Source organism: Hordeum vulgare, chromosome 4H, assembly GCF_904849725.1.
Source record: "Hordeum vulgare subsp. vulgare chromosome 4H, MorexV3_pseudomolecules_assembly, whole genome shotgun sequence".
NCBI lineage: Eukaryota > Viridiplantae > Streptophyta > Magnoliopsida > Poales > Poaceae > Hordeum > Hordeum vulgare.
The window spans coordinates 529231807-529257756 of NC_058521.1; positions in this window are offsets into that span (position 1 = coordinate 529231807).

Sequence of the window (25950 nt, forward strand, 5' to 3'; positions counted from 1 at the left end):
AGTGTATACCACGAGTGACGCGAGATTGATATACTAATCAAGACCGGACTAAGACAAGATTTTCAAGACCTCAGACGCAATGCAACACTGGGTGAAGGACGGTTGATCGGCTCCCTGGAAAACCCAGTGGATGCCCGGGATGCTGAAGAGGCCATGTCATCCTGCGGAAAGCTTCACCCAGGCTCAAAGGGACGGACGGAGACTTCAAGACTCAAGGCTTACCTGCACAGCCACAAGTCATTATGGGCTCTGGCTTGGTTGGACAACGCGGCGACTCTGGACAGGCGGTGCTAGCAGATGTAGACGAACGGTAGGAATGGATGGGCACCGACAGGGATTCAGAGGGACCCGTTGAAAGACCATGTTTTGATCATCCGGTCTTCAAACACCCTGAAGTGCGAGGACAAACCCGGAGGCGATCAAATCTTGTGGGGAACATGTGCAAAACTCTGCAGAGTACCCAACCTAATCGATTAGCCGTGTCCACGGTCATGGACAACTTGAGCCGAAGGCATTGAATTTCCCCTGAACTCTCGACACAACTTAATAATGATGTGGGTGTTAACCACTATTCGGGTACGAGAACTGGTTGGCGGAACCATCTCGTTAACAACAAACTATGTAGTAATATTTTGCTTTCGACCCCTTTTGTTGTAGGATAAAACTGGCTTTATGCAAAAACTTAGCTCCACCGGCCAAATATGCATGTAGAGATAGTTGATTATTATTTTACCCCCTCTCTTGATGATTTGCCAGCATATTCAATATGCTGACCTACACGGCTGCAACGTATCATGTTGCAGAGTACTTTTCCGACCAGGAGTGAGGCTACGGTTCTACGCTCAGCGACATGCCCTTGGAGTCGGATGGACTCGTCTACCTGATGCTTCCGCTTAGTCTTCGTTAGATAATCTCATGAGTTGGCCTTCAGCCACTTTATTGTACTCCTTTATTGTAATAAAGTACTCTTTATGAGATTTCGATTAATAAAGCTGTGTGATTGCACTCATGAATATATACATTATGTACTGTGTGTGTACCAGCATGATCTTGGGATGGTACAGAAACACCAGAGGCTTGACTCGTTGAGTCGGGTCGCTACAAAAGGTGGGAGGAAAGAAATCCCATCCTTTCCCTTCCCCACCGATTGTTATCCCCCCTTTTTGGGGATCTTGATCTTATCCCTTCGGGATATGATCTTATTCCTTCTAAGGGGGGATCTTGTTGTACCTTGACCAGGGGTGTGGGGCCTTGCTCCAACTACCCACATTCATGTGGGTCCCACCATGCAGGTGGGCCCCACTCTGGAACCTTCTAGAACCTTCCCGGTACAATACCGAAAATCCCCGAACATTTTCCTGTAGCCAAAATAGGACTTCCCATATATAAATCTTTACCTCCGGACCATTCCGGAACTCCTCGTGACGTCTGGGATCTCATCCGGGAATCCAAAAAACCTTCGTTAACCACATATATGATTCCCATAACAACTCTAGCGTCACCGAACCTTAAGTGTGTAGACCCTACGGGTTCGGAAAACATGCAGACATGACCGAGACACTCTCCGGTCAATAACCAACAGTGGGGTCTGGATACCCATATTGGCTCCCACATCTTCCATGATGATCTCATCGAATGAACCACGATGTCGGGGATTCAATCAATCCTGTATGCAATTCCCTTTGTCTACCGGTATGACACTTGCCCGAGATTCGATCGTCGGTATCCCTATACCTTGTTCAACCTCGTTACGGGTAAGTCTCTTTACTCGTTCCATAACACATCATCCCGTGGCTAACTCCTTAGTCACATTGAGCTCAGTATGATGATGCATTACCAAGTGGGCCCACAGATACCTCTCCATCACACGGAGTGACAAATCCCATTCTCGATTCGTACAACCCAACGGACACTTTCGGAGATACCCGTGGTGCACCTTTATAATCACCCAGTTACGTTGTGACGTTTGATACACCCAAAACTCTCCTACGGTAACCGGAAGTTTCACAATCTCATGGTCTAAGGAAATGATACTTGACATTAGAAAAGCTTTAGCAGACGAACAACATGATCTAGTGCTATGCTTAGGATTGGGTCTTGTCCATCACATCATTCTCCTAATGATGTGATCCCGTTATCAATGACATCCAATGTCCATGATCAGGAAACCATAACCATCTATTGATCAACGAGCTAGCCAACTAGAGGCTCACTAGGGACATGTTGTGGTCTATGTATTCACACATGTATTACGGTTTCCGGTTAATACAATTATAGCATGAACAAGAGACAATTATCATGAACAAGGAAATATAATAATAACCACTTTATTATTGCCTCTAGGTCATATTTCCAACAGTCTCCCACTTGCACTAGAGTCAATAATCTAGTTCACATCACTATGTGATTGCAATGAATCTAACACCCATGGGGTCTCATCATATCTCGCTTGTGAGAGAGGTTTTTTAGTCAAGGGGTCTGAACCTTTCACATCCATGTGTGATTTACAAATCTCTATGTTATCCTATAGATGCTTCTACCACGCGCCATTTGGAACCATTCCAAATGACTGCTCCACTATACGAATCCGGTTTACTACTTAGAGTCATCTGCAGTGGTGTCAAAGCTTGCATCGACGTAACCCTTTACGATGAACTCTTTAATCACCTCCATACTCGAGAAAAAAAATCCTTAGTCCACTAGTTACTAAGGAAAACTTTGACCGTTGTCCAGTGATCCATTCCTGGATCACTCTTGTACCCCTTGACTGACTCATGGCAAGGCACACATTAGGTGCAGTACACAGCATAACATACTTTAGAGCCTACGACTAAGGCATAGGGGACGACCTTCGTCTTTTCTCTTTCTTCTGTCGTGGTCGGGCTTTGAGTCTTACTTAAATTCACACCTTACAACACAACCAAGAACTCCTTCTTTGTTGATCTATACTGAACCGCTTCAAAAACTTGTCAAGGCATGCATTTCATTGAAAGTTCCATTAAGCACTTTGATCTATCTCCATAGATATTGATGGTCAATGTTCAAGTAGCTCATTCCAGGTTTTCCATTGAAAAACACTTTTCAAACAACCCTATATGCTTTCCAGAAATTCTACATCATTTTCGATCAACAATATGTCAACCACATATACTCATCAGAAATTCTATAGTGCTCCCACTTTCTTGGAAATACAAGTTTCTCATAAACTTTTCATAAAACCAAAAGCTTTGATCACTCACCAAAGTGTATATTCCAACTCCGAGATGCTTGCACCTGTCCATAGAAGGATCGTTGGAGCTTTGCATACTTGTTAGCATCCTTAGGATCGACAAAACCTTCTGGTTGTATCACATACAACCTTTCCTCAAGGAAACCATCCAGGAAACAATATTTTGACATCTTATTTGCAAAATTTCATAAATGATGCAGCAACTGCTAACATAATTCCAACAGACTTTCAGCGTCGCTACGAGTGAGATAGTCTCATCGCAGTCAACTCTTTGAACTTTGTCGGAAACGTCTTTGCGACAATTCGAGCTTTCTTAATGGTAACTTTTCACCATCATCGTTTGTCTTCCTTTTAAAAATCCATCTGTTGTTAATAGTCTTATGACCATCAAGTAGTTCTTCCGAAGTCTATACTTTGTTTTCATACATGGATCTTCTCTCGTATTTCATGGCCTTCAGCCATTTGTCGGAATCCGGGCCCACCATCGCTTATCTATAGCTCGTAGGTTCATCATTGTCTACCAACATGACCTCCAAGACAGGATTACCGTACCACTCTGGAGTAGTACGCGTCCTTGTCGACCTACGAGGTTTGGTAGTGACTTGATCCGAAGCTTTCACGAGCTCTATCATCAACTTCCACTTCAATTGGTGTAGGCGCTCCAGGAACAACTTCGTATGCCCTGCTACACACTGGTTGAAGTGATGGTTCAACAAACTCATCAAGTTTCCACCATCCTCCCACTCAATTCCTTCGAGAGAAACTTTTCCTCGAGAAAGGACCCGTTTCTAGAAACACACACTTTGCTTCTGGATCTGAGATAGGTGGTATACCCAACAGTTTTTGGGTGTCCTATGAAGATGCATTTATCCGCTTTGGGTTCGAGCATCGCAGCTCCAAACTTTTAAGAAATGACAGCTTAGGTTTCTCCAAACCATAGCTCACACGGTGTCATCTCAACGGAATTACGTGGTGCCCTATTTAAAGTGAATGCGGTTGTCTCTAATGCATAAACCATAAACAATAGTGGTAATTTGATAAGAGACATCATAGTATGCACCATATCTAATAAGGTACGGCTATGACATACACACCATCATACTATGGTGTTCCAGGTGGCATGAGTTGTGAAACAATTTTCACGTGAAAAAAAATTCACATTGTCTTAAATGTTTACCAAACTCGTAACTTAGATATATATGTTTACCTCCACGATCACATCGTTGACATATTATCCTCTTGTCACGATGATCTTCAACATCACTCTGAAATTACTTGAACCTTTCAATAATTCAGACTTGAGTTTCATCAAGTAAATATACCAGTATCTACTCAAACTGTTTGTGAAGTAAGAACATAATGATATCCACTGCGTGCCTCGGTACTCATTGGACTGCACACATCAAATGTATTACTTCCAACAAGTTACTTTCTTGTTCCATCTCACTGGAAAACGAGGTCTTCAGTCATCTTGCCCATGTGGTATGATTTGCATGTCTCAAGTGATTCAAAATCAAGTGAGTCCAAATGATCCATCTTCATGGAGTTTCTTCATGCGTTTATACCAATAGACATGGTTCGCATGTCTCAAACTTTTCAAAAACGAGTGAGCCCAAAGATCCATCCTTATGGAGCTTCTTCACACGCTTTGCACCAATATGACTCAAGCGGCAGTGCCACAAGTAAGTGGTACTATCATTACTACTTTTTATCTTTTCGCAACAATATTATGAACATGTGTATCACTACCATCGAGATTCAATAAACCATTCATTTTAGGTGCAAGACCATTGAAGGTATTATTCAAGTAAACAGAATAACCTTTATTCTCTTTAAATGAATAACCGTATTGCAATGAACATAATCCAATTGTGTCTATGCTCAACGCAAACACCAAATAACAATTATTTAGGTTTAACACTAATCCCGATGGTAGAGGGAGCGTGCGATGTTTGATCACATCAACCTTGGAAACACTTCCAACACACATCGTCAACTCGCCTTTAGCTAGTCTTCTTTTTTCCGTAGCTTTTATTTTGAGTTACTAACACTTAGCAACTGAACTGGTATCTAATACCCTGGTGCTACTAGGAGTACTAGTAAAGTACACATCAATATCATGTATATCCAATATACTTTTGTCGACTTTGACAGCCTTCTCATCTACCAAGTATCTAGGGTAGTTCCTCTTCAGTGACTATTCCCTACATTACAGAAGCACTTAGTCTAGGGTTTGGGTTCAACCTTGGGTCTCTTTACTAGAGTAGCAACTGGTTTGTTGTTTCATGAAGTATCCCTTCTTGCCCTTGCCCTTCTTGAAACTAGTGGTTTTACAAACCATCAACAATTGATGTTTCTTTTCGATTTCTACTTTCGCGGTGTCAAACATAGCGAACAGCTCAAGGATCATCATATCTATCCCTGATATTTTATAGTTCATCACGAAGCTCTAGAAGCTTGGTGGCAGTGACTCTGGAGAACTATCACTATCTCATCTGGAAGATCAACTCCCACTCGATTCAAGCGATTGTAGTACTCACACAATCTGAGCACATGCTCAACGATTGAGCTTTTGTCCCTTACTTTGTAGGCAAAGAATCTTGTCGGAGGTCTTATACCTCTCAACAAGGGCACGAGCATGAAATCCCAATTTCATCTCTTGAAACATCTCATATTCCGTGACGTTCGAAACGTCTTTAGCGCCTCAGTTCTAAGCCATTTAAGCATTATGCACTGAACTATCATGCAGTTATCAAAAACGTGTATGTCAGATGTTTGCAACATCCACAGACGACGCTTGGGGTTCAGCACACCGAGCGGTGCACTAAGGACATAATCCTTGTGCGCAATAATGAGGACAATCCTCAGTTAACGGACCCAGTCTGCATAATTGCTACTTCTATCTTTCAACTAAGTTTTCTCTAGGAACATATAAGAAACCGTAGAGCTATAGCGCAAGCTATAACATAATTTGCTAATACCTTTTGACTATGTTCATGATAATTAAGTTCATCTAATCAAATTATTCAATGAACTCCCACTCAGATAGACATCCCTCTAGTCATCCAAGTGATACATGATCCACGTCGACTAGCCCGTGTCCGATCATCACGTGAGACGGACTAGTCATCAATGGTGAACATCTCCATGTTGATCGTATCCACCATACAACTCATGTTCGACCTTTCGGTCTCCCGTGTTCCGAGGCCATGTCTGTACATGCTAGGCTCGTCAAGTCAACCTAAGTGTTTTGCGTGTGTAAATCTGGCTTACACCCGTTGTATGCGAACGTTAGAATCTATCACACCAGATTATCACGTGGTGCTTTGAAACAACGATCCTTCGCAATGGTGCACACTTAGGGGGAACACTTTTCTTAAAATTTTGGCGAGGGATCATCTTATTTACTACCGTCGTTCTAAGAAAATAAGATATAGAAACATGATAAACATCACATGCAAATCATATAGTGACATGATATGGCCAATATCATCTTGCTCCTTTGATCTCCATCTTCAGGGCACGGCATGATCATCATTGTCACCGGCATGACACCATGATCTCCATCATCATTATCTCCACCATTGTGTCTCCCTGAAGTTATCTCACCAACTATTACTTCTACTACTATGGCTAACGGTTTAGCAATAAAGTAAAGTAATCACATGGCATTGCATCTCATACAATAAATCAAGACAAATCCTATGGCTCCTGCCGGTTGTCATACTCATCGACATGCAAGTCGTGAATCCTATTACAGGAACATGGTCAATCTCATACATCACATATATAACATCACATCCTTTTGGACATATCACATCACATAGCATACCCTGCAAAAACAAGCTAGACGTCCTCTAATTGTTGTTGCAAGTTTTACGTGGCTGATTTGGGTTTCTAGCAAGAAATCTTCTTACCTACATGACAACCACAACATTGATATGCTAATGCTATTACCCTTCATATGGACCCTCTTCATCGAATCTGATCTACCTAAAGTGGGAGAGACAGACACCCGCTAGGCACCTTATGCAACAAGTGCATGTCGGGCGGTGGAACCAGTCTCACGTAAGAGTACGTGTAAAGTCGGTCCGGGTCGCTTCATCCCACAATGCCGTCGAATCAAGATAATACTAGTAACGGCAAGCAATTCACAAAATCATCGCTCACAACTTTTCTGTTCTACTCGTGCATAGAATCTACTCATAGACCTGGCTCTAATACCACTGTTGGGGAACGTAGTAATTTCAAAAAAAATCCTACGTCACACAAGGATCTATCTAGGAGAGACCAACAATGAGAAAAGGGGTAGAGAATCTTCATAACATTGAAGATCGCAATGCGGAAGCGTTACTATGAACGCGGTCGATGGAGTCGTACTCGCGACGATTCAAATCGTGAAAGATCCCCGAACACCAAACGTATGATGTCTCCGCGTTCAACACACCCATAGCCCGGGGACGTCTCCTCCTTCTTGACCCAACAAGCATGGTGGATAAGTTGAGGGAGAACTCTGGCAGCACGACGGCGTGGTGGCGGTTCAGCTATGTGGTTCTCCGGTAGGGCTTCGCCAAGCACCTTGGAGGAGGAGGAGGTGTAGGAGGGGGAGGGCTGCGCCACGGGCTAGGGTTCAGCTCCCATGCGGCTCCTCACTATATATAGGGGTGGAGGGGGCTGGTTTCTTGCCCTCCAAGTCCATTGGGGCGTTGGCAAAGGTGGGAGGAAAGAAATCCCATCCTTTCCCTTCCCCACCGATTGTTATCCACCCTTTTGGGGGATCTTGATCTTATCCATTCGGGATATGATCTTATTCCTTCTAAGGGGGGATCTTGCTGCGCCTTGACCAGGGGTGTGGGGCCTTGCCCCAAATACCCATGTTCACGTGGGTCCTTGATGACCCACAAGTATAGGGAATCAATCGTAGTCCTTTCGATAAGTAAGAGTGTCGAACCCAATGAGGAGCAGAAGGATCTGACAAGTGGTTTTCAGCAAGGAAATATCTGCAAGCACTGAAATTATCGGTAACAAGTGATTGTGTGGTGAGATGATTCGTAGCAAGCAACAAGTAACAAAAGTAGCAACGGTGCAGCAAAGTGGCCCAATCCCTTTTGTAGCAAGGGACAAGCCTGGACAAAGTCTTATAGGAGGAAAAACGCTCCCGAGGACACACGGGAATTTCTGTCATGCTAGTTTTCATCATGTTCATATGATTCGCGTTCGTTACTTTGATAGTTTGATATGTCGGTGGACCGGCGCTTGGGTACTGCCCTTACTTGGACAAGCATCCCACTTATGATTAACCCCTCTCGCAAGCATCCGCAACTACGAAAGAAGAATTAAGACAAAGTCTAACCATAACATTAAACTAGTGGATCCAAATCAGCCCCTTACGAAGCAACGCATAAACTAGGGTTTAAGCTTCTGTCACTCTAGCAACCCATCATCTACTTACTACTTCCCAATGCCTTCCTCTAGGCTCAAATAATGGTGAAGTGTTATGTAGTCGACGTTCACATAACACCACTAGAGGAAAAACAACATAAAACACATCAAAATATCGAATGAATACCAAATTCACATGACTACTATTAGCATGACTTATCCCATGTCCTCAGGAACAAAAGTAAGTACTCACAAAGCATAATCATATTCATGACCAGAGAGGTACTGAGTAGCATCAAGGATCTGAACATAAACTCTTCCACCAAGTAATCCAACTAGCATCAACTACAAAGATTAATTAACACTACTAGCAACCTTACAAGTACCAATCGGAGTTGCCAGACGGAGATTGGTTAGAAGAGATGAACTAGGGTTTGGAGATGAGATAGTGCTGATGAAGATGTTGATGGTGACGAGTCCCCTCCGATGAGAGGAATGTTGGTGATGACAATGGTGATGATTTCCCCCTCCGGGAGGGAGGTTTCCCTGGCAGGATCGTCCTGCCGAGCTCTAGATTGGTTCTGCTCAAGTTCCGCCTCGTGGCGGCGGCAAATCCTCGAAAAAGCCTCCTCCTGATTTTTTTTCTGGACGAAACCCTTCATATAGCAGATGAGGGGGGCAGAGGGCCAGCTGGGTGCCCACAAGCCCCCTAGGCGCGGCCAGGGGGTGGCCGCACCTAGCAGGCTTGTGGCCACCTGCTGGCGCCCCACTGGCACTTCTTCGGCCCAGTATTTTTTATGAATCCAGAAAAAATCCTCGTTGATTTTTACGGCGTTTGGAGTTGTGCAGAATAGGTATCTCAAACTTGCTCCAATTTCAGGCCAGAATTCCAGCTGCCGGAATTCTCCCTCTTCAAGTAAACCTTGCAAAATAAGAGAGAAAAGGCATAAGTATTGTACCGTGAAGTGAAATAACATCCCAAAAAGCAATAAATATCAACATGAAAGCATGATGCAAAATGGACGTATCAACTCCCCCAAGCTTAGACCTCGCTTGTCCTCAAGCGAAAGCCAAGCTCAGTAAATATGACCACATGTTTAGGGAGAGAGGTGTCAACAAAACAAAATACGAACATGCACGCATCATGATCATGATCAGAACAGCAATACCAACATATAATCTCTCATGCTAAAGTGACAATTCCTTCACAAAGTAAAGTATGGATCAAGAACCTTACCGAGAAATAGCAACCGATAGCCTTTAGTCATTGAAGCAATTGCAATTTATCACAACATCAGAAAGAGTCAAATAAGAGCTTGTAAAGCAAATCCACATACTCAATCATCTTTTCATTCTCTACAATTGCTACAACTCACGTGGTACTCATGAGATCAAAGTTTCAGCAGGACAGAGAGAAAGATAGGGGCTTATAGTTTTGCCTCCCAGCTGCTTACCTCAAGGGTAATGTCAACAATAATAATTCATGAATTCTTACCTCCAAGTTGACATATGAATATAGATCTTTCCCTAGCATATGACCTTAGCCAAGATAAAGGCGAAACAAGGAATTGGTGAAGATCGCCATGACTCTAAAGGTACAAGATAGGCCCTTCGCAGAGGGAAGCAGAGGTTGTCATGCGCTTTTGAGGTTTGGATGCGTGACCTCTTAGTGTCGAGGAACGTCACTTTATATTGCCTCCTGTGATAAAGAACTTTATTATGCAGTCTGTCGCTTTTATGTCTTCCTCATCACAGGTTCGTACAGAGCTTATTTTCCACACACTAATAGATCATACATATTAGGGAGCAATTTTTATTGCTTGCACCGATGACAACTTACTTGAGGGATCTTATTCAATCCATAGGTAGGTATGGTGGACTCTCATGGCAAAACTGGGTTGAAGGTTTGTGGATGCACAAGTAGTATCTCTACTTGGTGCGGGAGTTTTGGCTAATATGAGGTGGAAGCAATCGTCACATGCTAAGGGATCTCTAGTCATATAACATTGTTCGGAGCCACGCAAACACAATTCATTATGTTGTCTTCCTTGTCCAACATCTACTTCTAGGCATGCAATAGTTTAGTGAGTGTTCACAGTCATAGATGGTGTCAAAGATGATGTATTTATATGTGAACCTCTCCTTCTTTATCACTTCCTATTAATTGCAACAATGACCAAGGTCTACGTTTGTCTACCCTCAACAAGTTTCTATCAACCTTCCTTTTATATGTGAAGCCATCACTTCCCATAAGATCATTACATGATCTTTCATGCTTTTGTTCTTTTCTCACTCTTTTGATCATGGCAAGAGGCAAAGCGCTTCAACTAAGACATTCTTTATTATATGGCTCACGAGCTTGAATACATCGGGGGTGATACAAAACAAAACTCAAGACTAAAACACTAAGACTTTTAATCTACTAGAGAAAAAGAAAACTCAAAAGGAACAAACTAAAACAAAGGTAAAGGCAAAAGATGTGATGGTGATACGATACCGGGGCAACTCCCCCAAGCTTCGCACAACCCAAGGGGATTGCCCATACCCATGCTCAGTTGTCTTCCTTTGGTGGTGATTGATACGTCCATTTTGCATCATGTTTTCATGTTGATATTTATCGCTTCTTTGGCTGTTATTTCACTTCACGGTACAATTCTTATGCCTTTTCTCTCTTATTTTGCAAGGTTTACATGAAGAGGGAGAATGCCGGCAACTGGAATTCTGGCCTAAAAGTGCAGCAAAGTTGAGATACCTATTCTGCGCAACTCCAAACGCCGTAAAAATCAACGAGGATTTTTTTTCCTGATTTATCAAAAATACTGGGCCGAAGAAGTGCCAGAGGGGGGCGTGCAGGTGGCCACAAGCCTGCACGGCGCGACCACCCCCCCCCCCCCAGGTCGCGCCATGAGGGCTTGTGGGCGGCCTGCAGGCCCACTTGCCCCCCTATTTTGCTATATGAAGGGTTTCGTCCAGGAAAAAATCAAAGAGGAGTTTTTTCGTGGTTTCGCCGCCGCCACGAGGCGGAACTTGAGCAGAACAAATCTAGAGCTCCGGCGGGACGATCCTGCCGGGGAAACTTCCCTCCCGGAGGGGTAAATCATCGCCATCGTCATCACCAACACTCCTCTCATTGGAGGGGACTCGTCACCATCAACATCATCATCAACACCATCTCATCTCCAAACCCTAGTTCATCACTTGTAACCAATCTCCATCTCGCGACTCCGATTGGTACTTGTAAGGTTGCTAGTAGTGTTGATTACTCTTTGTAGTTGATGCTAGTTGGATTGTTTGGTGGAAGAGTTTATGTTCAGAACCTTAATGCTACTCATTACCTCTCTGGGCATGAATATGATTATGCTTTGTGAGTAGTTACTTTTGTTCCTGAGGACATGGGATAACTCATGCTAATAGTAGTCATGTGAATTTGGTATTCGTTCGGTAATTTGATGTGTTGTATGTTGTTTTTCCTCTAGTGGTGTTATGTGAACGTAGACTACATAACACTTCACCATTATTTGAGCCTATAGGAATGCATTGGGAAGTAGTAAGTAGATGATGGGTTGCTAGAGTGACAGAATCTTAAACCCTAGTTTTTGCGTTGCTTCGTAAGGGCTGATTTGGATCCACTAGTTTAATGCTATGGTTAGACTTTTTCTTAATTCTTCTTTCGTAGTTGCGGATGCTTGCGAGAGGGTTTAATCATAAGTGGGATGCTTGTCCAAGTAAGGGCAGTACCCAAGCGCCGGTCCACCCACATATCAAACTATCAAAGTAACGAACGTGAATCATATGAACATGATGAAACTAGCATGACAGAAATTACCGTGTATCCTCGGGAGCGTTTTTCCTCTTATAAGACTTTGTCCAGGCTTGTCCCTTGCTACAAAAGGGATTGGGCCACTTTGCTGCACCGTTGCTACTTTTGTTACTTCTTGCTTGCTACGAATCATCTCACCACACAATCACTTGTTACCGATAATTTCAGTGCTTGCAGATATTTCCTTGCTGAAAGCCACTTGTGAGATCCTTCTGCTCCTCGTTGGGTTCGACACTCTTACTTATCGAAAGGACTACGATTGATCCCCTATACTTGTGGATCATCAAGACTCTTTTCTGGCGCCATTTCCGGGGAGTGAAGCGCCTTTGGTAAGTGGAACTTGGTAAGGAAACATTCATATAGTGTGCTGAAATTTATTGTCACTTGTCACTATGGATACTAATCCTTTGAGGAGCTTGTTCGGGGTATCTTCACCTCGAACGGAATCACAAATAGTTGCTCCTCAACCTGCTGCACCTACTAAAAATATTTTCTTTGAATTTCCTTTGGGTATGCTTGAGAAACTGCTGGCTAATCCTTTTAAAGGGGATGGAACATCACATCCAGGCTTGCATCTAATCTATGTAGATGAAGTTTGTGGTTTATTTAAGCTTGCAGGTTTGCCCAAGGATGAGGTCAAGAAGAGGGTCTTTCCTTTATCTTTGAAGGATAAGGCGTTGACATGGTATAGGCTATGTGATGATACTGGATCATGGGACTACAATCGGTTGAAATTGGAATTTCATCAAAAGTTTTATCCTATGCATTTAGTACATCGTGATCGAAATTATATTTACAACTTTTGGCCTCGTGACAGAGAAAGCATCACTCAAGCTTGGGGGAGGCTTAAATCAGTGTTATATTCATGCCCCAATCATGAGCTCTCGAGAGAAATTATCATTCAGAACTTCTATGCTCGGCTTTCTCATGATGATCGCACCATGCTTGACACTTCTTGTACTGATTCTTGTATGAAGAGAGATATTGACTTCAAATGGAATTTATTGGAGAGAATTAAACACAACTCTGAAGATTGGGAGCTTGAAGAAGGTAAGGAGTCAGGTATGAATTTCACGTTTGATTGTGTTAAATCCTTTGTTGAGACAAATACCTTTAGTGACTTTAGCGCTAAGTATGGACTTGACTCTAAGATAGTAGCTTCATTGTGTGAATCCTTTGCTGCTCATATTGATCTCCCCAAAGAGAAGTGGTTTAAATATCATACTCCTTTAGAAGTCAATGCAGTTAAACCCATTCCAGTTGAAGAGAAAGTCATTGCCTATAATGATCTTGTTGTTCCCAGTGCTTACATTGAGAAACCACCTTTCCCTGTTAGGTTAAAGGATCATTCTAAAGCTTCAACTATGATACGTATAGGCTATATTAGAACACCTACACCCCCTGAGCAAATTAGAGTTGAACCTAGCATTGCTATTATCAAAGATCTTCTGTCCGACGATGTTGAGGGACATAATATTCACTTCTGTGAAGATGCTGCTAGAATTGCTAAACCTCACGCTAGAGACAAATATAGGCCTGTTGTTGGCATGTCTGTGGTTTCTGTTAAGATAGGAGATCATTGTTATCATGGATTATGTGACGTGGATGCTAGTGTTAATGCAATACCTCAATCCTTATATGATGAAAGAAGTAGTGAGAAAAGAAATACTAAAGCTCCTGGAAGCAGGTATCATCTATCCTGTTGCTCATAGCGATTGGGTGAGTCCGGTGCATTGCGTCCCTAAGAAGGGAGGCATTACCGTTGTCCTAATGATAAGGATGAATTGATCCCACAGAGGATTTTTACTGGCTATAGGATGGTGATCTATTTTAGGAAATTGAATAAAGCCACTAGGAAAGATCATTACCCTTTGCCTTTTATCGACCAAATGCTAGAAAGGCTATCCAAACACACACACTTTTGCTTTCTAGACAGTTATTCTGGTTTCTCCCAAATACCAGTTGCACAATCTGATCAGGAGAAAACCACTTTCACCTACCCTTTCAGTACCTTTGCTTATAGACGTATGCCTTTTGGCTTATGTAATGCAACTGCCACCTTTCAAAGATGTATGATGGCTATATTCTCTGACTTTTGTGAAAAGATTGTTGAGGTTTTCATGGATGACTTCTCCGTTTATGGGTCTTCCTTTGATGATTGCCTCAACAACCTTGATCGAGTCTTGCAGAGATGTAAAGACACCAATCTTGTCTTGAATTGGGAGAAGTGGCACTTTATGGTTAATGAAGGCATCGTCTTAGGACATAAAATTTCTGAAAGAGGTATTGAAGTCGATAAGGCTAAGGTTGATGCAATCGAGAAAATGCCATACCCCACAAATATCAAAGGTATAAGAAGTTTCCGTGGTCATGTTTGTTTCTATAGAAGATTCATTAAAGACTTCTCTAAGATTTCTAGGCTTCTTACCAATCTCTTGCAAAAGGATATTCCTTTTGTCTTTGATGATGATTGTGAGGAAGCCTTCGAAATACTTAAGAGGGCTTTGATAACCGCACCTATTGTTCAACCACCTGATTGGAACTTGTCGTTTGAAATCATGTGTGATGCTAGTGATTATGTTGTTGGTGCTGTTCTAGGGCAAAGAGTCGATAAGAAGTTGAATGTTTTTCACTATGCTAGTAAAACTCTAGATAATGCCCAAGGAAACTATGCTACTACGGAGAAGGAGTTTTTAGCAGTCGTGTTTGCATGTGAAAAGTTCAGGTCTTACATAGTTGATTCCAAAGTCACTATTCACATTGATCATGTTGCTATTAAGTAACTCATGGAGAAGAAAGACGCTAAACCTAGACTTATCAGATGGGTTCTCTTGCTACAAGAATTTGATTTGCACGTTGTCGACAGAAAGGGTGCTGATAATCCCATAGCAGATAGCTTGTCTAGGTTGGAGAACGTTCTTGATGACCCACAACCTATTGATGATAGCTTTCCCGATGAGCAATTGAATGCCATCAATGCTTCACGTAGTGCACCGTGGTATGCTCATTATGCGAACTATATCGTTGCCAAATACATACCACCTAGTTTCACGTACCAGCAAAAGAAGAAATTCTTCTTTGACTTGAGACACTACTTTTGGGATGATCTTCACCTTTATAAGGAAGGAGCAGATGGTGTTATTAGACGTTGTGTACCTGAACATGAACAGGGACAGATCCTACAGAAGTGTCACTCTGAGGCCTACGGAGGATACCATGCGGGAGATAGAACTGCACACAAGGTATTGCAATCAGGTTTCTATTGGCCCACTCTCTTCAAGGATGCCCGTAAGTTTGTCTTGTCTTGTGACGAATGTCAAAGAATAGGTAATATTAGCAAACGTCAGGAAATGCCTATGAACTATTCACTTGTCATTGAACCAATTGATGTCTGGGGCTTTGATTATATGGGACATTTTCCAAAATCCAACGGGTATACTTATATCCTAGTTGCTGTTGATTACGTCACTAAGTGGGTAGAAGCTATCCCCACTAGTAGTGCTAATCACAACACCTCTATCAAGATGCTGAAATAAGTTATCTTCCCTAGATTTGGAGTCCGTAGATATCTAATGACCGACGGTGGTTCACATTTCATTCATGGTGCTTTCCGTAAAACGCTTGCTAAGTACGATGTCAACCCTAGAATTGCGTCTCCCTATCACCCTCAGTCCAGTGGTCAAGTAGAGCTAAGTAATAGAGAGATTAAACTGATTCTGCAAAAGACTGTCAACAGATCTAGAAAGAATTGGTCTAAGAAGCTCGATGATGCACTGTGGGCTTATAGAACTGCCTATAAGAATCCCATGGGCATGTCTCCGTACAAAATGGTGTACGGTAAAGCATGTCATTTACCTCTCGAGCTAGAGCATAAAGCTTATTGGGCAATCAAAGAGCTCAACTTTGATTTCAAACTTGCAGGTGAGAAGAGGTTATTTGATATTAGCTTGCTTGATGAGTGGAAAACTCAGGCATATGAGAATGCCAAGCTGTTCAAAGAGAAGGTTAAGAGGTGGCATGAGAAGAGGATACAAAAGCGTGAGTTCAATGTAGGTGATTATGTCTTGCTATATAACTCTTGTTTAATATTCTTTGCGGGCAAGCTTCTCTCTAAATGGGAAGGTCCCTATGTTGTTGAGGAAGTATATCATTCCAGTGCTATCAAGATCAACAACACGGAAGGTAATTGTCCGAGAGTTGTAAATGGGCAGAGAATCAAGCATTATATCTTAGGTACTCCCATAAATGTTGAAATCAATATTATCAATACCATAACTCCGGAAGAATACCTAAGGGATATTTACCAGCCTGTTTCAGACTCCGAAAACGAAGAGGTATGTGATTCGGTAAGAAAACAGAGTCCAAAACTTTTCCAGTAGGAATTTTTCTCCGTTTTGGAATATTTGAAAAAAACAAAAATTGTAAGTAGTACGGAAAGTGCGCGAGGAGGCGACAAGCGTGCACGGCGCGGGCCCACCCCCTAGCCGTGCCGTGAGGGCTTGTGGCCACCTCATGCGCCTCCCGGACTTCGTTTTCGTGCGGGGTACTCCTTCTGGTCTGGAAAAAATCATTATATATACTTCCGTTTGGTCTGACCCCTGCATCACGCAGATTTCCTCTGTTTTTCGTTTTGAGCCTGTTTTTGTTGCAGATCTAGATCGCCGTGACTTCCCCAAAAGCTCCAAAGGACAAGATCTTCGAGAAGGTCATCAATCCCTACCTCACGGGAGTGCTGCAACACCCTCAATCTATCGAGATGCGTGAGGGGATGTTGCACATCCGTGATGTTGAGGGGCCTAAGAAGACCGGAAGCATGGAGACGAGGCTCGAAGCAATGGAGCAACAAGTCTTCAAGTGCCAAGGGATGGTGGAGCATGGACTCAACGCCAACCACATGATGATCACGGAGTTCACCAACAAGAACATGATTGATGCCAATGATATTGGGAAGCATCTCTCCAGGCTCTATGACAAGATTGATCAACTCCACGCCCAGATCTATGACCTGCAGAACCAAAACTGTGAGTATGAGTATAGATTTAAATCAATACGGTTGGCTGTAGATTTGAGGATTCCGGAGACTCGTTCATCTTTCCATGATGGAGCACCTATGCCTTGGAAGACGGAGGATCAAACTCATGTTGCAACAACTCCACCATCACCACCAAAGGAAGACAATTGAGCATTGGTATGGGCAATCCCCTTGGCTTGTGCCAAGCTTGGGGGAGTTTCCCCGGTATCGTATCACCATCACATCTTTTGCCTTTTACCTTTGTTTTAGTTTTCCTTTTTAGTTTTCTTTTTCTCTAGTAGTTTTTAAAAGTCTTAGTGTTTTAGTCTTGAGTTTTGCTTTGTGTCGCCCCCGATGTATTCGAGCTCGTGAGCCATATAATAAAGAGTGTCCTAGTTGAAGGGCTTTGCCTCTTGCCATGATCAAAAGAGTGAGAATAGAACAAAAGCATGAAAGATCATGTAATGATCTTATGGGAAGTGATGGCTTCACATATAAAAAGAATGAGGATTGAAACTTGTTGAGGGTAGGCAAACGTAGACCTTGGTCATTGTTGCAATTAATAGGAAGTGATAAAGAAGGAGAGGTTCACATATAAATATATCATCTCTGACACCATCTATGATTGTGAACACTCACTAAAATATTGCATGCCTAGAAGTAGATGTTGGACAAGGAAGACAGCATAATGAATTGTGTTTGCTTGGCTCCGAACAATGTTATATGATTAGAGATCCCTTAGCATGTGACGATTGCTTCCACCTCATATTAGCCAAAACCTCCCACACTAAGTAGAGATACTACTTGTGCATCCATAAGCCTTCAAACCAGTTTTGGCATGAGTGTCCACCATACCTACCTATGGATTGAATAAGATCCCTCAAGTAAGTTGTCATCGGTGCAAGCAATAAAAATTGCTCTCTAATATGTATGATCTATTAGTGTGTGGAAAAAAGCTTTATACAAACGTGTGATGAGGAAGACATAAAAGCGACAGACTGCATAATAAAGTTCTTTATCACAGGAGGCAATATAAAGTGACGTTCCTCCACACTAAGAGGACACGCATCCAAACCTCAAAAGCACATGACAACCTCTGCTTCCCTCTGCTAAGGGCCTATCTTGTACCTTTACTTTTTGCCCTTGAAAGAGTCATGGTGATCTTCACCAATTCCTTATTCGCCTTTGTCTTGGCTACCGTCACATGCTTGGGAAAGATCTATATTCATATGTCAACTTGGAGGTAAGTATTCATGAATTATTATTGTTGACATTACCCTTGAGGTAAACAGTTGGGAGGCAAAACTATAAGCCCCTGTCTTTCTCTGTGTACATCTGAAACTTTTATCTCATGAGTACCACGTGAGTTGTAGCAATTGTAGAGAACGAAAGAATGATTGAGTATGTGGATTTGCTTTACAAGCTCTGATTTGACTCTTTCTGATGTTGTGATAAATTGCAACTGCTTCAGTGACTAAAGGCTATCGGTTGTTAATTCTCGGTAAGGTTCTTGATCCATGCTTTACTTTGTGAAGGAATTATCACTTTAGCATGAGAGATTATATGTTGGTATTGTTTTTCTCATCATGATCATGATGCATGCATGTTCGTATCTTGTTTTGTCGACACCTCTCTCCCTAAACATGTGGACATATTTATTGAGCTAGGCTTTCTCTTGAGGACAAGCGAGGTCTAAGCTTGGGGGAGTTGATACGTCCATTTTGCATCATGTTTTCATGTTGATATTTATCGCTTCTTTGGCTGTTATTTCACTTCACGGTACAATTCTTATGCCTTTTCTCTCTTATTTTGCAAGGTTTGCATGAAGAGGGAGAATGCCGGCAACTGGAATTCTGGCCTGAAAGTGGAGAAAAGTTGAGATACCTATTCTGCGCAACTCCAAACGTCGTAAAAATCAACGAGGATTTTTCCGGATTGATCAAAAATATTGGGCCGAAGAAGTGCCAGAGGGGGGCGTGCAGTGTAGCGACCTGACTCAAAACGAGTCAAGCCTCTGTGTTTCTGTGCCATCCCTGGATCAGTATGCTGGCACACACAGTACATCAATGTATATATCAAAGTGCAATCACATGTAAAATAGCGTAAAACGGATATATACCTTAAATATCTCAGCGGAAACAGTCAAGGGATTGGAGTCCCAATAAACACCAACGGCAAGTTGAGTGTAGACCGTAACCCTGAATCGTACTCTTACTCGTCGAAGAATAATATCTGCAACATAAGACATTGCAGCCGTGTAGGTCAGCATATTGAATATGTCGGCTAGTCACATATGAGAGGGGGTAAAATATCATCTATACTATATGCATATATGGCAGGTGGTGTTGTAAGTTTTAGCGTAAAGCAAATTTTCTCCTACAACAAGAGGGGCTAAAAGCAAAATATTACTACGCAGTTGGTTGTTAATGAGATGGTTCCGCCAACCAGTTCTCATACCCGAGTTGTCAATAATTCCCACATCAATATTATTATTTGTGTTGAGAATTTCAGATAACTTCAGTTCCTTTGGCTCAAGATGCCCATGACCATGGACACGGCTAATCGATTAGGTTTTGAGTACTCTGCAGAGTTTTGCACAAGTTCCCCACAAGATTTGATCGCCTTCGTGTATGTCCTCGCACTTCAGGGTGTTTGAAGACCGGATGATCAAAACATGCTCTTTCAACGGGTCCCTCTGAATCCCTGTCGGTGCCCATCCAATCCTACCGTTCTTCTACATCTGCTGGCACCGCCTGTCCAGACTCGCCGCGTTGTCCAACCAAGCCAGAGCCCATAATGACTTGTGGCTGTGCAGGTAAGCCTTGGGTCTTGAAAATATCCGTCCGTCTCTTTGAGCCTGGGTGAAGCTTTCCGCAAGATGTCATGGCCGTCTCCAGCATCCCGGGTCATCCACTGGTTTCTCCAGGGAGCCGATCAACCGTCCTTCACCCAGAGTTGCATTGCATCACGAGGTCTTGAAAAGTCTTGACTTAACCGGTCTTGGTTATTAAACTATTCTCGCATCACTCGTGATAAACAACCAGAATCCCGTCTACTCAAGCATAGCAATATGAAATTTGTCGTCCCGGGCCAAGTAACGGGGTTGTTGGGTGCCTACCACATGATACTACAATATGTAACCATAATTTCCAAGTACCTAGTCAGCATGCAAATTGGGCATAGGATGGTAGAACTACGATGCATAAAACATAGGTGATACATGATCAAATGACTTGCCTTGATGATAGTTGTCTTGATCGAGCGCTTCTAAGTAACAAGCTTCGCACTCCGGGTGATCTACCGATACAAACAAGTACACACCATAAGCACTACAATCATCAACAAGTAAAATAACATCACAAGCATAAAGTAACTATGGCATAAAGTGAAAGAATTCACTTCACCTAACTATGGCAGAAATTGTTTCTGTTAAAACCCCAAGTAAAAATATTTTAAAAAAACTGAAACTTATACTACTGTAAGATATAATCACTAGGAAGCAGTAGAAAAAATAATCAAATACAAATCTATTTTTAAACTCCTGGAATAAGCAAAACAAGGTTTAAACTAAATCTGATCTAATTAAAATTTGAAAAATTAAAACATAGACAAATTATATGTTTTTAAAAACTACAGAAAAATTGTAATCTACTGGAAAAATAATCAACCTCATTGGAATTCTGGTTCAAAATCTATGATCAAAACAAGATTGGAACTTTTTCTGTTTTGGAATTAAAACAGAAAACTAAAATCTGAATTCTATCGGATAGGGGGTACACGTGGCGCTCTCTGATTGGTCTACGGGTGTTTGCTGCGGGGAAATCTAACAAATGGCCGAATCTTAACAGAATCCTCTTCGGCTAATATTAAGTAATGAAAAACCGGCCCGGTTTTGTTTAAAAGACCGAAAGGGTACGGGTGATCTAATCTCTACCGTTTACTCACGATCTAACGGCTAAGGAAAAGATGGGGGTCTCACCGTGAGTTGCTGGGGCTGCTTCTTCTTAGGCGAGACAGAGAAGAGGTGGTGCTCGGGGAGGGGGCTCTGGCGATCTCCGGCGGCGTCCGAGGCGTGGGGAGGACGGAGGTGGGTCTCCTCCGTCGATTGGCGGCGACGGCAAGGTGCTTCGAGGTCGGGGGAGAGCAGGGACGGGCGAGGAAGTCTCTGTTGCCGGCCGAACTCCGGCGAGCAGCGGGGGGTGGTGTGGGGAGAAGGGGGCCGAGGGGGGGACTAGGGGTGGCGGCTTATATAGGGGGCCGAGGGGGCGTGGGGGAAGGAATGGGGAGGCCAGATCGGGGAGATCCCGGGGATCCAGGAGTGGCGCCATGGAAAGGGTGCTGGACGCTGGGGAAGGGAAGTCTCGTGGGGAAGAAAGAAGGAAGGAAGAAGACGAGGGAAGGAAGGAAAAAAAATAAAAGAAAGAGGGGGGTGCGCTGCGTGGGGATGGCCAGGGATCTCTCCCAGCGATGGGGGGAAGATTCTGGCCCAAGAAAATCTCCCGATTTTGTTTTTTTTAAACAGCAAGAGAAAAAGAATAAAAGGAAACAAAATAAAATAATTTATATGGGGTATTATATACCAAATCGATCAGAAAAATATTTCCTAATTGTTTATCATTTTTCCAAAACCAAAATAAAAACTTTTTAAAAATGTTTTTTCAGAAAAAACCCCTTATGCTATATTTTCTTTTGGCAAAATATTTTCCCCATAAACTTGGGTTTTTCTTGGCTCAATAATATTTCCAATATGCCCCTGATCTTGGGAGGGTCATTTTCCTCCGCTCTTCCTTGCTTGCAAGAATTTATTTTTTTCGGGGTATTTCTCGGGGAAGAAAAATAGAGAAGCGAGGGCAAATACGTGAAAGAATTCAAATGCAAAACTCCTTTTAAATTCTTTATAGTTGAAGAAGTCATGTCATCTTCTCTCATTGCTTTTTTTAATTGGATGAATTTGAATTTATCAGAGAAGGGGAAAGTCATTTTATTCCCTCTCATTCAAAAGTTTTTTTGAAAAAGCTCAAATTTCACTCAAGTTCAAATCACTCAAGCAAACAAACAAACAATATAATAACTATATTAACATTCCAAAATTTGGGATGTTACATGCAGGTGGCCACAAGCGTGCACGGAGCGGCCACCCCCCCCCCCCAGGCCGCGCCATGAGGGCTTGTGGGTGGCGTGTAGGCCCACTTGCCCCCTCTTTTTCTATATGAAGGGTTTCGTCCAGGAAAAATCAAAGAGGAGCTTTTTCGTGGTTTCTCCGCCGCCACGAGACGGAACTTGAGCAGAACCAATCTAGAGCTCTGGCACGACGATCCTGCCGGGGAAACTTCCCTCCCGAAGGGGGAAATCGTCGCCATCGTCATCACCAACACTACTCTCATCGGAGGGGACTCGTCACCATCAACATATTCATCAGCACCATCTCATCTCCAAATCCTAGTTCATCACTTGTAACCAATCTCCGTCTTGCGACTCCGATTGGTACTTGTAAGGTTGCTAGTAGTGTTAATTACTCTTTGTAGTTGATGCTAGTTGGATTGTTTGGTGGAAGAGTTTATGTTCAGATCCTTGATGCTACTCATTACCTCTCTGGTCATGAATATGATTATGCTTTGTGAGTAGTTACTTTTGTTCCTAAGGACATGGGATAAGTCATGCTAATAGTAGTCATGTGAATTTGGTATTCGTTCGGTAATTTGATGTGTTGTATGTTGTGAAGTTTTCAAGTTTCTTACACTAATGATATCACGAGTGTCTGTTTAAGTTTCGTGTTGTGAAGTTTTCAAGCTTTGGGTGAAGTTCTTGTTGTAAATATGCCCTAGAGGCAATAATAAAATGGTTATTATCATATTTCCTTGTTCATGATAATCGTCTATTGTTCATGCTATAATTGTATTAACAGGAAACAGTAATACATGTGTGAATAAATAGATCACAATGTGTCCCTAGCAAGCCTCTAGTTGGCTAGCTCGTTAGTCAATAGATGATCATGGTTTCGTGATCATGGGCATTAGATGTCATTGATAACGGGATCACATCATTGGGAGAATGATGTGATGGACAAGACCCAATCCTAAGCCTAGCACTAGATCGTATTGTTCGTATGCTAATGCTTTTCTAATGTCAAGTATCTTTTCCTTCGACCGTGAGATTGTGCAACTCCCGGATACCATAGGAGTGCTTTGGGTGTATCAAACGTCACAACGTAACTGGGTGACTATAAAGGTGCACTACGGGTACCTCCGAAAGTGTCTGTTGGGTTGGTACGAATCGAGATCGGGATTTGTCACTCCGTGTGACGGAGAGGTATCTCTGGGCCCACTCGGTAGAACATCATCATGAGCTCAATGTGACTAAGGAGTTAGTCACACGATGACGTGCTACGGAACGAGTAAAGAGACTTACCGGTAACGAGATTGAACAAGGTATAGGTATACCGACGATCGAATCTCGGGCAAGTTCTATACCGACAGACAAAGGGAATCGTATACGGGATTGATTGAATCCTTGACATCGTGGTTCATCCGATGAGATCATCGTGGAGCAAGTGGGAGCCACCATGGGTATCCATACCCCGCTGATGGTTATTGGCCAGAGAGGTGTCTCGGTCATGTCTGCCTGACTCCCGAACCCGTAGGGTCTACACACTTAAGGTTCGATGATGCTAGGGTTATAGGGAATTGTTATACGAGGTTACCGAAAGTTGTTCGGAGTCCCGGATGAGATATCGGACATCACGAGGAGCTCCGGAATGGTCCGGAGGTAAAGATTGATATATAGGACGGATGGTTTTGGACACCGGAAGTGTTTCGGGCGTCACCGGTAATGTATCGAGACCACCGGGACCATCGGAGGTGGCCCCGAGGGACCACCGAAGGGGGGCAACGACCCCGGGAGGCTAGATGGGCTAAGTGGGGAAGGGAACCAGCCCCTAGGTGGGCTGGTGCGCCCCCCACCCAGCCCATGCGCACCAGAGAAGGGGGGAGGGGAAACCCTAGGCGCAGATGAGGCCCAAGGCCCACCTAGGGCGCGCCCCCCTCTTTCCCTGCCCTGGCCGCCGCCCCCCTCCCATCTGGTGGCTGCCGCACCCCCTAGGGGGGGAACCCTAGGGGTGGCGCACCCCCTCCCCCTCCTCCTATAAATATAGAGGGGTTTTGGCCTTTGGAGAACACACTTAGCCCTCTCCCTCGGCGCAGCCCTGCTCTTCTTCCTCCTCCTCTCCGCCGGTGCTTGGCGAAGCCCTGCCGGGAGACCTCGTCTCTCCACCGACACCATGCCGTCGTGTTTCTGGACTTCTTCCCCAACCTCTCCCTCCTCCTTTCTGGATCAAGGTGCGGGAGACGTCACCGGGCTGTACGTGTGTTGAACGCGGAGGTGTCGTTGTTCGGCACTAGATCGGAATCGCCGCGAGTACGACTCCATCAACCGCGTTCTAGCAACGCTTCCGCTTAGCGATCTTCAAAGGTACGAAGATGCTCTTACCCCTCTCTCGTTGCTGGTCTCTCCATAGGAAGATCTGAACATGCGTAGGAAAATTTTGAATTTATGCTACGTTACCCAACAGTGGCATCCGAGCCAGGTTTTCTATGCGTAGATTCTATGCACGAGTAGAACACAAAAGTTGTGGGCGATGATTTGTCAATTTTCTTGCCGCTACTAATCTTATTTTTTTCCGGCGGTATTGTGGGATGAAGCAGCCCAGACCGACTTTACACGTACGCTTACGTGAGACTGGTTCCACCGACAGACATGCACACCGTGCATAAAGGTGGCTAGCGGGTGTCTGTCTCTCCTACTCTAGTCGGATTGGATTTGATGAAAAGGGTCCTTATGAAGGTTAAATAGCTTTGGCATATCATCGTTGTGGCTGTCATGTAGGTAAGAAGGCGTTCTTGCTAGAAACCCAAATCAGCCACGTAAAACTTGCAACAACAATTAGAGGACGTCTAACTTGTTTTTGCAGGGTTTGACATGTGATGTGATATGGCCAAAGTTGTGATGTTGCATGTATGATGTATGAGATGATCATGTTATTGTAATAGGTTTCACGACTTACATGTCGATGAGTATGACAACTGGCAGGAGCCATAGGAGTTGTTTTAATTTATTGTATGAGATGCAACGCCATGTGCTTACTACTTTTACTTCATTGCTAACGGTTAGCTATAGTAGTAGTGATAGTAGTAGTTGGCGTGAAGACTTCACGGAGACACGATGATGGAGATCATGATGATGGAGATCATGGTGTCACGCCGGTGACGATGATGATCATGCGATGCCTGAAGATGGAGATCGAAAGAGCAAAGATGATAATGGCCATATCATGTCACTATATGATTGCATTGTGATGTTTATCATGTTTTACATCTTATTGCTTAGAACGACGGTAGCATAATAAGATGATCCCTCTTAAAATTTCGAGAACGTATTCCCCTAAGTGTGCACCGTTGCGAAGGTTCGTTGTCTCGAAGCACCATGTGATAATCGGGTGTGATAGATTCTAAC